We start from the raw sequence: 13,080 nt of genomic DNA on the forward strand, positions 1-13,080 counted from the left end.
CGGGGAACCACTTCTCCACTCTCAATTTGTGTTTGAGGGAACTGGCTCCTTTCAGCCTCCCTCCCACTCCGGGGTGAGCTGATAACCCAGGCTCCGCCGCTTCCTTTGGACACAGTGAGTGGTTTGGGGACAGGCGTGTGAACTAAGGGCACCCACTGAGACTCAATCCCAGGACTGTGTCTAGGGAAGCGCTTTCCTGGCTAAGATCGTTAGGGGAAGATAATGTAAGCACAGGTTGGGAAGGGGGGGGGCAGCCACATGGAAAGCAGACAGATAAGTAGACATGGTGACATCCTTTGACGTCTGTGAAGCTCTGGGCCCCGCGCTTTCAGAAGTCCCTTACCCACAATGACCAGCTTTTTATTTTTATTTTATTTTATTTTTTATTTTTATTATTATTATTTTTTAATGTTTATTTATTTTTGAGAGAGACAGAGACAGAATGCGAGTGGGTTAGGGGCAGAGGGAGAGGGAGACACAGAATCCGAAGCAGGCTCCAGGCTCCGAGCTGTCAGCACACAGCCCGACGCGGGGCTCGAACTCACAAACCGTGAGATCGTGACCCGAGCCGAAGCCGGACGCCCAACCGACTAAGCCACCCAGGCGCCCCAATGACCAGCTTTGTAGAGAGCCAATCTTGTTAGAGGGACACAGCCATACTAGACAAAAAATTAAAACTCAGTAATACCATTTATAACCTAAGCGTGTTTTATGACTTTAACATAAAAGCATGAAAGTAGTTATTTACTCAAAATTGTGTGATTCTTTTATTATTTTCTTTCCTCGTCCATAAATGCTGTTATTTAAACAAAACAACAGGACTACTTGAAAGAGGTAATTAGTACTGATTGATAACAGGGCCAATTAAGGAATACGTGTAAGAAAAATATAACAATATTCTTAGGTCATCTCTTTTCGTCTGATGTAGGAAAATTTATTTTAACTCTTCAGCACTCTTTGCTGGACGTTTAAATTCTGTGAGCTATAGGATTGTATATTCTGTTTTTATTTTTTAAGTTTATTCATTTATGTATTTAAGAATCTCTGCACCCAGGGCGCCTGGGTGGCTCAGTCGGTTAAGCGTCCGACTTCGGCTCGGGTCACAGCCTTGCGGTTTGTGAGTTCGAGCCCCACATCGGGCTCTGTGCTGACAGCTCAGAGCCTGGAGCCTGCTTCGGATTCTGCGTCTCCCTCTCTGTCTGCCCCTCCCCTGCTCACAACCTGTCACTTTCTGTCTCAAAAATAAATAAAACGTTAAAAAAAAAAAGAGAGAGAGAGAGAATATCTACACCCAACATGGGGCTTGAACTCACAACCCCAAGATCAAGAGCCACATGCTCTTCTGACTGAGCCAGCCAGCTGTCCCTGATTGTGTATTCTTAAGATACATAAATGTAAGACGGCAAAAAGAAAAAGATACCTATAATAGGACAAATTGAGGCGATATTGCTTGTATTAAGGGATAATAATAATAATAATAATAATAATAAAGCAATGGCATGTTTCTGTCTGCCCCGTGACATGGTAGCATGATGTGAGTCTTGTTTTTCTATTCCAATAATACTTCTCTGAACTGCCTGCAGCCTTTATTTAGGAGAGCTTCATCTTCTTTTAGGCAGCGCCGAAACTTCAGAGAGTCACGTGTCAAGTTCACTCGGCCCCACAGCTCTGTTCGCTGTGTCGGTCCATTGTGACGACATCCAACTAAATCTCCCTTCAACAAAACCCGTGGGCACGGAATGCTTAGGAGTTCACTTCCTTGCCACGGCAGGTGTTTAGACCTCTGGGAATCCATCCCAGCTCCTCAAAAATGTCCCTTGCTTTGTATCTTACGGGCTTGTTTTGGTAGACCAATTGTTCATCAGTTGGTCCTTCGCGTCTACGGATTTATCACACAGACCAGCCGTGTCTAAAACGTCCGTCGTGTTTAAATACTCAGCTGCCAGCAGAAGGTTGACTTCCTTCTCGGGAAAGATGGTTTTAAGGCACAGAGGTGATCCAGACTGTGAAATCCAAGTCGGATTCTGGGACGGTTAATTTCATGTCGACCGAAATGGGTCATGGGGTGCCCAGGTGTTTGGTTAAACATTATTCTGGTGTGTTCCTGAGGATGTTTCTGAATGAGATTAATGTGTGAATCAGTAGACTAAGTAATGCAGACCACCCTCCCCATTGTGGTGGTTTGGGGGGGGGGGGTGTGGATATCCAATCTGTTGAAGTCCTACATGGAATAAAAGGCCGAGTAAGGGAGAGGACATTCTCTTCTGACTGTCCTCATGCTGGGACACCAGTCTTTGCCTGCCTTCACACTGGAACTTATATCATCCGTGCTCCCGAGTTTCAGGCCTTGGAACTCAGGCTGGAGCTGTAGTACCGGCTCTCATGGGTTTTCAGCCTACAAACCGCAGATCTCGGGACTCCAACCTTCATAACCACATGAACCGATTCCTTGTAATAGATGATAGATGAGAGAGAGACAGGTTAGCTCGCTAGCTAGATATCTCGCATTGGTTCTATTCTCCGGAGAACCCAGACTAACGCAGATTTCCAATAAGTTACAATTTTTATTTTTAAAAAATTTTAAGAAAGTCTGGGGGCACCTGCGTGGCTCACTCGGGTCAGTGTCTGGCTCTTGCTTTTCAGCCCAGGTCATGATCTTATGGTGTGTGGGTTCAAGCCCTGTGTGGGGCTCTGTGCTGACAGCGTGAAGTCTGCTTGGGATTCTCTCTCTCCCTCTCTCTCTCTCTCTGCCCCTTCCCCCCAAAAAATAAATAAACTTTTTTTTTAATTAAGAAAGTCTTGTTTAACTTGACTGCCCTTTTCTGGTGACTTCCCCCCTCCCCTTTTTTTTTAAGTCTGAGGCAGTCTTATTTCCTAAATATGAGTCTTTTCCCCCCCGTGTGAGCTTTTCTCACAACCTACACATGATGCTGAACAACTCAAATGCAGTCAGTTTATTCTTCTCTTGGATCCCTGTGACCTCTCCAAAGATCACCAAACAGTTTTGGAGAAATAGCATATAAATTTCTGTTTATTGTGATCCCTTTCTCCATTTTTATCGTTCATCTACGTCCAAATTAGAGGAGGACATTCCTCTTCTCTCACCCTTTAAAAAAGACTTTACAGGAGTGCCTGGCTGGTTCAGTCAGTGAACCATGCAACTCTTAATCTCAGGGTTGTGAGTTCAAGCCCCCCCCCCCCCGCCCTTCCCCGCACTGGACGTGGAGTCTACTTAAAAAAAATTACTTTAAAGGTCAACATTCTAACATCTCTGCCATAAACAGCAATACTGATAGTCATCTTGTAGGTAGGCATGTGTCTAAGGAGTATCTCCTTCCATGTGTATAAAGTCAGTAATCTCATTACATGCTTCTGCACATTTTGAGGAAACTGAAACATGGCTAAAAATGTTATGAAAGCTTCAGCATCCCAAGTAAGTACATCATTCCCCTTTCACCAGCATTGTGCACAGGATTCACTGCACACAACCTCAGTGACCACACATGACAAGGAATATGGTCCTTGCAAAAATAGTTTGGAAAAGTCACTAAACAAATGGATGAACGCACTGTATCCCACAGTAAGAAAGAGCAACAACCCTGGATAGGAAGAAAAATCTGATTCCCAGACGTACCACATTATAAAATTCAAAATACCTAGTTTCAACAACAAAATTACAAGGCCTATAAAGAAAGAGAAAATATGGCCCATTCACAGGAAAACAGGAAGGAAGCATAGATACTGGACTTACTGAAACAAACAAACAAACAAACAAACAAAGACATTGGACTTACTAGACAAAGACTTCAACTGTTTTTAAAATATGCCCAAAGAGGGGGTGTCTGGGTGGGTCAGTTAGTTAAGTGTCCAACTTTGGCTCAGGTCTTGATCTCACTGCTCGTGGGTTCGAGCCCCACATCAGGCTCTGTGCTGACAGCTCAGAGCCTGGAGCCTGCTCTTGATTCTGTGTCTCCCTCTCTTTCTTCCCCTCCCCCACTCACACACTGTCTCTGTCTCTCTCTCTCTCTCTAAAATGAAGAAACATTTAAAAAATTAAAAAAATATATTCCCAAAGAGCTAAAGAAAAGCATGGACAAATAACAAAAGGAAACCAAGGGAACGGTGTCTGAACAAATAGAGAATATCAATGAGATAGAAGTTATCAAATGAAACCAAATAGAAATTCTGGAGCTTAAAAGTACAGTACCTGCAACGAAAAATTCATTAGAGGGGTTCAACAGTAGATTTGAACAAGAAGAAGAATCGGTGATGGAAAGTCCATTGAAATCGTCCAGCCTAATGGACAGAAAGAAAAAAAGAAAAAGGACAGAGCCTAGGAGAACTGTGGGACACTATCAAGTTCACCAACACATGCACTGTGGGAGTCCCAGACGGAGAAGGGGTGCAGAAAGAGTACGTGAAGAAACAATGGCCAACTTTGATGAAAGGCATGAATCTACACCTCCAAGAATCTCAAAGTGTTCCAAGCAGGATAAGTTTGAAAAATCCACACCGACACACATTCCAGTAAAAAAGAAGTCAAACTGTGCCACTCTTCTGTTCTGATGCACCGCATCTCACTTTGAGTAGAAGTCAAAGTCCTTACGATATCCTGCGAGGCCCTACGTGATCCCTCCATATCCCTCACGTCCCCTCTTTGTCTTCGTCTTCTGGTACTCTTGCTCACTCTCTCTCCAACCCTACTGGCCTCCTTGCGGTTCTTCAAACCCATAATTCAAACTCAACCACTAATGAAGGTGTGTTGAAGTCTCCAACTCTAAGAGCGGATTTGTCTTTTTCCTCTTGTAGTTCAATTGCTTTTTGCCTCGCATGTTTTGACACTCACTTTGGGTGCATATACATCAAAGATTGTCATGCTTTCCTGGAGAATAAACCCGTTTATTATGTGATGCCCCTCTTCATCCCTGATTATTTTCCCCACTCTGAAGTTTGCTTTGTCTGAAACCAGTATAGCTCCTCCAGCTTTCTTTTTTCTTTTTCTTTTCCTTTTTTTTTTTTTCTAGTGAGTTCTATGGCCAATGTGGGGCTCAAACTCATGACCCTGAGATCAAGAGTCACATGCTCCACCAACAGAGCCAGCCAGGTGCCCCGCCCCACTCCAGCTTTCTTTTGATTAGTGTTAGCATGGAATATTTTTCTTGATTCCTTGACGTTTAATCGACTGTATCTTTATATTTGAAGTGGGTTTCCTATAAACAACACGTGGCTGGGTTGGGTTTTGTTTTGTTTTTTATCCACCCTGTCAGTCTTTTCATTGATGTACTGATATCATTCACATTTAAATGATTGTTGACAGCGTTGGATTACCTTCCATATCAGTGGCTGTTTTCTGTTTATTGCACTTATTCTCTGTTTCTTTGTTTTTGAAATCTGTCCCCACTTTTTCTACCTTCTCTGGCTTTAGTTGAGCGTTCTATATTATTCCATTTTCTCTCCTCCCTTAGCATACCAATTATACTTCTTTTAAAAGTATTTTAGGGGTTGGGGTGCCTGGCTGGCTCAGCCAGTGGAACGTGTGACTCTTGACTTCAGGGTCATAAGTTCGATCTCCACGTTGGGAGTAGAGATCACTTCAAAAAATAATAAAATAAAATTAAAAATTTTTTAAATATTTTGGGGCGCCTGGGTGGCTCAGTTGGTTGAGTAACCAGCTTCAGCTCAGGTCATGATCTCATGGTTAGTGAGTCTGAGCTCCACATCAGGCTCCCTGCTATCAGCGTGGAGCCCACTTTGGATCCTCTGTCCCCACTGTCTCTCTGCCTCTGTCCCCCCCCACCCCCCCGCTCTGGTGCTCTCTCGCTCTCTCTCTCTCGCTCTCTCAAAAAGAAATAAAACATTAAGAAAATAAAAAAATAAAATTAAAAAAGATTTTAGGGGTGCCTGGGTCACTTAGTCGGTTAAGTGTCTGACTTCAGCCCAGGTCATGATCTCACAGTTCATGAGTTCAAGCCCCGCATCGGGCTCTGTGCTGACAGCTCGGAGCCTGGAGGCTGCTTGGGTTTCTGTGTCTCCCTCTTTCTCTGCCCCTCCCCTGCTCATGCTCTGTCTCTCTTTCTCTAAAAAGTGATAAATAAAACATTAAAAAATATTTTAGGGGCTCCCGGGTGGCTCAGTCAGTTAAGTGTCTGACTCTTGATCTCAGGGTTGTGAGTTCAAGCCCCATATTGGGCTCCATGCTGAGTGTGGAACCTACTTTAAAAAATATTTTTACAGGCACCTGGCTGGCTCAGTGGGAAGAGCGTGTGTGACTCTTGATCTTGGGGTCATGAGTTCAAGCCCCACATGGGGTGTAGAGATTACTTAAATAAATGAAAAAGCCTTAAAAAATGTTTTTAGTAGCATCCCTAGAGTTTGTGACACACACTTAGCCTGATCGAGATCCATTTTCAAATAATACTATTCTCCTTCGTGGCTAGTACTTTTAAGAGAATATTCCCTTATTTCTTCCTCCTGTCCCTTATCACTTTGATGTAACTCACTTCACTTATCCATAAGCTATAATTACCCAATGTATTTTTGCTATGATTATCTGAACATTTTTCTCTTAGATAAATTAAGAATAAGCAAAATAAAATATTTTATTTTCATGCATTCCTTCTCTTAAGCGCTTCCTTTCTTTATGTGGAACTTGAGCTTTTGACCTTTACCATTTTCCTTCTTTCCGAAAAACTTCTTTTACCATTTCCTCCAAGGCAAGTCCACTGGCAACAAATTCCCTCAGCTTTTGTTTGACTGAGAAAGTATTTATTTATGCTCACCTTTGAAGGATATTTTCACTAGATGCAGTATTCTATGTTGGTTTTTTTTCTTTCAACACTAAAGATGTCACTCTACTCTGTTCTTGCTTGCGTGGTTTCTGAGACATCCAATATAATTTGATGTATTTTTTTAACTTTATTTTTTATTTCATTTATTTTTTTTAAAGTAAGCTGTATACCCAACATGGGGCTTGAACTCATGACCTGGAGATCAAGAGTTGCATGCTCTACTGACTCAGCCAGCTAGGCACCCCCATAATTCATATAAATTCTTCTATAACTAAGGTGGTGCTTTCCCTTCCGGCTTCGTTCGAGATTTTCTCTTCTTTGGTTTTCTGTAGCTTGAACAAATTCCAACCTCCTGCACCCTGACCCCAAGAGTGCTCCTTCCGTGATGCCCTTGCGGCCTCCCTCTTATCTCATGGGGATCTCCAGCCTGGACTTCTCTTCCACTTCTCCACCAATCACCCGACTCTTCAATTCCTCCTTTGCTCAACTTGGACTCCCCTACAAACCACTTGAACTACCACTTTTCTAACGGATGCTTCTCCCTTGCATGGCCAACAGACCTCCATCCTGGTCGACCCAACTGTCTGCTCATAGCCTGTCACGAAGTCCAGCTGGAGAGCAGGCCACCACCTGGGATGGTCCCCACCATGCACCCTGGGGTCTCTACAACATCATAGACTCCCTCCACAGGGCTGTGGCAGCCCAAATTTCTTCCTTTCCCTGGTCAGTCCTTTCCCTGGTCCCCATGGCAGAAGCCACACGTAAGCCTTGCTCACCTTTCTGCACTTTCTTTAAGCCTCTGGTCCCATCACCTCCCCTGTCCTCAGCTATTAACTTCACACCTACCTTGCACACACACCCATACAGGAACTCCCAAATACCTCGAGTCATTCTTTTTACTCCGAAATGTTTCAAACACCCAGAAAAGTACAAAGAATGGCGTAGCAAGTACCCATGTGTCCTGTACCCAACGCTATCAGATTTACTTCTGTATTGGGCGCCTGGGTGGCTCAGTCGGTTAGGTGTCCGACTTCGGCGCAGGTCATGATCTCACGGTTTGTGGGTTCGAGCCCCGCGTCGGGCTCTGTGCTGACAGCTCGGAGCCTGGAGCCTGCTTCCGATTCTGTGTCTCCCTCTCTCTCTGCCCCTCCCCCATTCTCGCTTTGTCCCACTCTGCCTCTCAAAAACAAATAAATGTAAAAAAAATTTTTTTTTGTTTCAAATGTACTTCTGAGGGGCACCTGGCTGGCTCAGTCAGTAGAGCATCTGTCTCTTGATCTTGGGGTCTTGAGTTTGAACCCCACGTTGGGTGTAGCTATTACTTAACATTTTTCTTTTTAATTTACTTCTGACTCCAAACCTGCAAGCGTACCTCCACCCCATAGAGGTTCAAAGTCAGACTGCCTCGGGGAGCCTGGGCGGCTCAGTCGGTTGAGTGTCTGACTCTTGATTTCAGCTCAGGTCATGATCTCGCAGTTTATGAGTTCGAGCCCCATGTCAGGCTCCATGCTGACAGCACGGAGCCTGCTTGGGATTCTCTATCTCCCTCTCTCTGCCCCTCCCCTGTTTGTGCTCTCTCTCTCTCTCTCTCTCTCACAATAAATAAATAAATAAACATTTTTTAAATGTTTTTTTGAAAAATCAGACTGCCTGAGCTCAAATCTCGAATGTGCCACTTACTTAGCTCCTCTGTGCCTCCGTTTCCCCCTCTGTTACGAGGTAGACATGAGACTGCCCACCTCAGAGCAGCGGGATAGTAAATGAACTCATGTGTAGACTGTTTTGAACAGCGCCTGGCACCCAGTGAGTGTTCCATGAAAGCCAGCCCTTATCATTCCATCTCCCCTCTTGACTCAACACAAGGGAGAATCTGCTGTGAGGCTAACCCCTTGGGTGGGGTTCCAGATCCTTCCCCTCCCACCTACTCAGGGATGGAAGTCTTGATTAACCTGTCTCTGCTGGCTGTCATCATTGACATCTACACAAGCTTGCTTCCATTTAACACACACACACACACACACACCCTTCCAGCTTCCCCTCCACTGAACCCGCTCTCCCTGATATCACTGACTGCTCCCTTGAAATGTCATCCAAAGGGCACATCTCAGTCCTTATCCTGCCTGGACCGTATGTCCACAGCAGGATTTGACCTTGCTGACCGACCTCTCCCCCTTCGCCTCGAAACACTCTCTCAGCACTCCCCAGCACACACTCAGGACCACTTCCCTCTGCGCTGCCTCCCACCCATCTGGCCACTCTCTCACGGGGGCCACCCAGAACCCTCCTTGGCTCTCTTCTCTCCCTCCCTTCCTGGACCATCGCACCTGCGCCCGTGGCTTCGCTTACCACAGGATGCCCCAAACCCTCAATGTGCATCTCCAGTCCAGCTTCTTTGTTGATTTTTCAGATCCCTGAAGGCAACTGCTTGCTGGACAGCTCCTCGTAGACGCCTCAAAGACGCTCAAACTCACCATGGTCAGAACTGAGCTAAGGGCCCAAGGGCTTGGGAGAATGATTTGGCAGTATCCTCTGAAGCCAGACAGACGTCCTTATGGCCCACAATTCCACTCTTAGGGACCCAACAGCAGTGCGCACATGTGTGCACCAAAAGACATGTACGAGAATGTTCATAGTGCTACTCATGATAGCCCCCAACTGGAAACCACCCAAACGCCCATCAACAGGAGAACAGATAAATAAACGGCGGCATGTTCACATGACAGAAACCTGCATACGACAGTGAAAAATGAATGATCTACAAATATATCCAGTAACATCAAACCCACACAAACATAATGTTGAACAAAACAAGCCAGACATAAAAGAGTATACACTGTTTACTTCCATTTATTTAAAAACAAAAAATAGGGGCGCCTGGGTGGCTCAGTCGGTTGGGCGTCCGACTTCGGCTCAGGTCATGATCTCGCGAGCCCGTGAGTTCGAGCCCCGCGTCGGACTCTGGGCTGACAGCTCAGAGCCTGGAGCCTGTTTCGGATTCTGTGTCTTCCTGTCTCTCTGGCCCTCCCCCGTTCATGCTCTGTCTCTCCCTGTCTCAAAAATAAATAAGCATTAAAAATATATATATATGGGGCACCTGGGTGGCTTAGTGTGACTCTTGGTATCTCACGGTCGTGAGTTTGAGCCCCGCATCGGGCTCTGCAGTGAACATGGAGCCTGCTTGGGATTCTTTCTCTCTCCCTCTCTCTGCCCCCCTCTCCCTCTTTCTCTCTCTCTCCCTCTGTCTCTCAAAATAAATAAATAAACATTCAAAACAGCAAAAAATACGCAACACTGACCAGTAGCACTAGAAGCTAAGACTGTTTACCCTTGGGGAGTAGTGACCAGAAGGGAGCACGAGGGGGCTTTTGAGGGCTGGGACCGTCGCTTCTCGCCCTGGGTGCCAGTTACACAGCTGTGCTTGGTCTCCACAAATTCGTCGGTTGTGATTGGTGCACTTTTCTGCATGAAAGTTTTAAAAAGAGGGGCGCCTGGGTGGCTCAGTCGTTTGGGCGTCGGACTTCGGCTGAGGTCATGATCTCGCGATTTGTGAGTTCGAGCCCCGCGTCGGGCTCTGTGCTGACAGCTCGGAGCCTGGAGCCTGCTTCGGATCCTGTGTCTCCCTCTCTCTCTGTGCCCCTCCCCTGCTCGTGCTCTGTCTCCGTCTCTCAAAAATGAATAAACGTTAAAAAAAATTTTTTTTAAGTTTTAAAAAGCAGAACAAAACCGGAGGCACCCTCTTCTTCATCAAGCAGCCCATGGCTCTCTCTCTCTCTCTCTGTCTCTCTCAGAGAATGGTCTTCTCTTCCCACTTAGTTACCCAAGTCAGAAGCCTGGGGCTTATGCCCCCACTGTCTCTCAAAGGGATCTGCTTGTCTCCACCCTCATTGCCACCTCCTTCACCTGGACCCAACTGCCTTGTCTCTTGGACTCCTTCAGGAGCCTCCTCACAGTCCCCCCAGCCTCCACTCTTGCCCCTCTGACTCATCCTTACGTAGCAGCAAGAGGGATCCTTCTAGAACCCAAATCCAATCATGGCTCTCCCCTGATTAAAATCTTTCAGTGGTTCCCTGTAGCCACTAGATGAAGCCCACTCTTCTGCTCTGGGGTTCTAAGGGCCCTGTGTCCTCCGGCTCTCCTCCAGCTTCGCCTTTAACCAACCCTCCCCGACGCCACGCCCCAGGCTGGCCCATGAGCCTTTGCGCAGACTTTCCCCTGAACTCTCCCCCTTCCCCGTATCCCTGCTTCTCCCAGCTGAGTCTCACACATGCTTCAGGTCTCAGTTCCGAGACCTCCCTGCCTCCATGTCACAGCAGTCCCTGCTACCCCTGTCCCATTATGTGTCGTATGGTAGTGAAACCGGCTGCTTCTGTGTCCACTTCTTCTGCTGGACTTTGGGGTCCTGCTCCATGGAGGGAGCATTGTGTCTGTCTTGCTCAGCGCTCCATCCCCGGCACCAAGTGCAATAGAGGCTCAGGAAGGATTTAATGGATGGATGAAGAATTCCAGAAGACCTCCAGGTTGCGAAGTTCTGGACCCCTGGGATGTATCTCCAAGGCAGCTGGCGAGAAGGTGAAGGAGAGTTCCCCCTTGAGTGACAAGAATCTGGGAATATGAAGGGGCCTCAGAGGCCATCTAATAATCCACTGTAAAAAAAATTTTTTTTAACATTTATTCAGACAGACAGAGATAGAGCACGAGTGGAGGAGGGGCAGAGAGAGAGAGAGAGGGAGAGAGACAGAATCTAAAGCAGCTCCAAGCTCTGAGCTGTCAGCACAAAGCCCAATGCAGGGCTCGAACTCGCGAACTAGGCGCCCTTCTATTTTTTGATTTACAAACGAGAAACCTGAGGGAAGGAGCCACAGGCTGGTCAAGGATGGGTGGGTGGGGAGAGAGGCACGCGCTGCGGAGTAAGGCAAGGTGATGATGAAGAGTGACTATTTAGTGCTGATAGGGCTCCTAAGACCAGTAAAGAGAATATTCCTTCTGGGTCTGAAGGTGGGGGCTTTGCACGTGGCCCCCTGAGCAGGTCTCCCCAGGGGAGCCGGACTCTGGCCTCCTTACATTGACCACTAGATGGCGTCAGCTCCCCAGGCAAAAGAGAGAGCAAGGGCTGGGCTCTGTCTTCCCGGGTTCCTCCCCTCAGACCCGGCACCCTGCACGCCCAGTGGCTGTGCCATGCCCAGAGAGCACGACACCGGGCTCCAGGAGACAGTCTGCTTCAAGAGGATGCCTTTTCTCATGCCCAGGGAGAGGGGGGACGATGGAGTCTGACCTGTACATTGGCCAACCCTGCTCCTCCGTCCTGCCAGCCTCCCAGAGGCCCCTAAAAGGCTGCATCATCCCTCCGCCCCGGGAAGCAGGACTCCGCCCGGCGGCCACCTGCTCATCTCATCGGCCCAGATGAGGTGCAGCAGGTGGCAACTGGTCCCACTGCATCCTCTGGCCACCTTACCACCCTGAGCCTGCCAGCGGATGGCCCTCTCGGGGAAGCTACTCTTACTCTTATCCTTGAGCCCGGGGCAGCTTCACCCCGGTGCCCGCCCCGTGCCTCCCCTCTTCCTAGCCCTGCGCGCGCACTCAGCCAAGATGCTCAGCCCCTCTCCAGTACCAGAGGGTCTCCGTTATTCATTCCACGAACATCAACTGAGCGCTGTAGTGGTGTGTGTCAGGGCTGCTGTAGGCATCTGGAAGGTGGTAGTGAGCTGGGAGATACAGTCCCTGGCGGCTCGGAGCGCACAGTGCAATGGAGGACCAGATGCCAATCGCACGCTCCCCAACTATTGTTTAATGGCTCACCTCAGTCTTTCATGCTGCAGCTTTTGTCCATTTCTTTCAGACCTTCAGAGCAGAATGGAGCGTAGAAACTATGCTACTGTCATCCACCACCCTGTCGTGACTCCAGGGTTCCGGACTCCCAGTCCAGTGCTCACTCGCGGAGCCCAGGAGCCGCAGGCTGGGGTGGCGACCAGGAGGGAACGGGAGTGACTCACCTGGGCCCTCTTTCTCGGTTGTGAATGAATGAATGAATGAATGAACCCCTGAGAAGGGGCTTGCCAGAGGCTGTCCCCTTTCTGTGGGGAGCAGGGGGCTCCAAAGCAGGCCCTGCCCGCCTCCCCCTCTCGCATTGTGGGAGGGGAGCCGGCCGGCCCAGTGCCCTCGCTGCCCCCAACGCCTCGGGCTTTCTAGGCGCCCTCTTGGCAACAGAACAGAGGGCATCCCGAGCGGGTGGCAACTCGCCCCGCCACGGGCTCGGAGCGGCGGGCGATAGGCGCTGGGGGGACGCGGAGATAGA

This window comes from Felis catus, chromosome E1, assembly GCF_018350175.1.
Source record: "Felis catus isolate Fca126 chromosome E1, F.catus_Fca126_mat1.0, whole genome shotgun sequence".
In the NCBI taxonomy this organism is placed as follows: Eukaryota; Metazoa; Chordata; class Mammalia; order Carnivora; family Felidae; genus Felis; species Felis catus.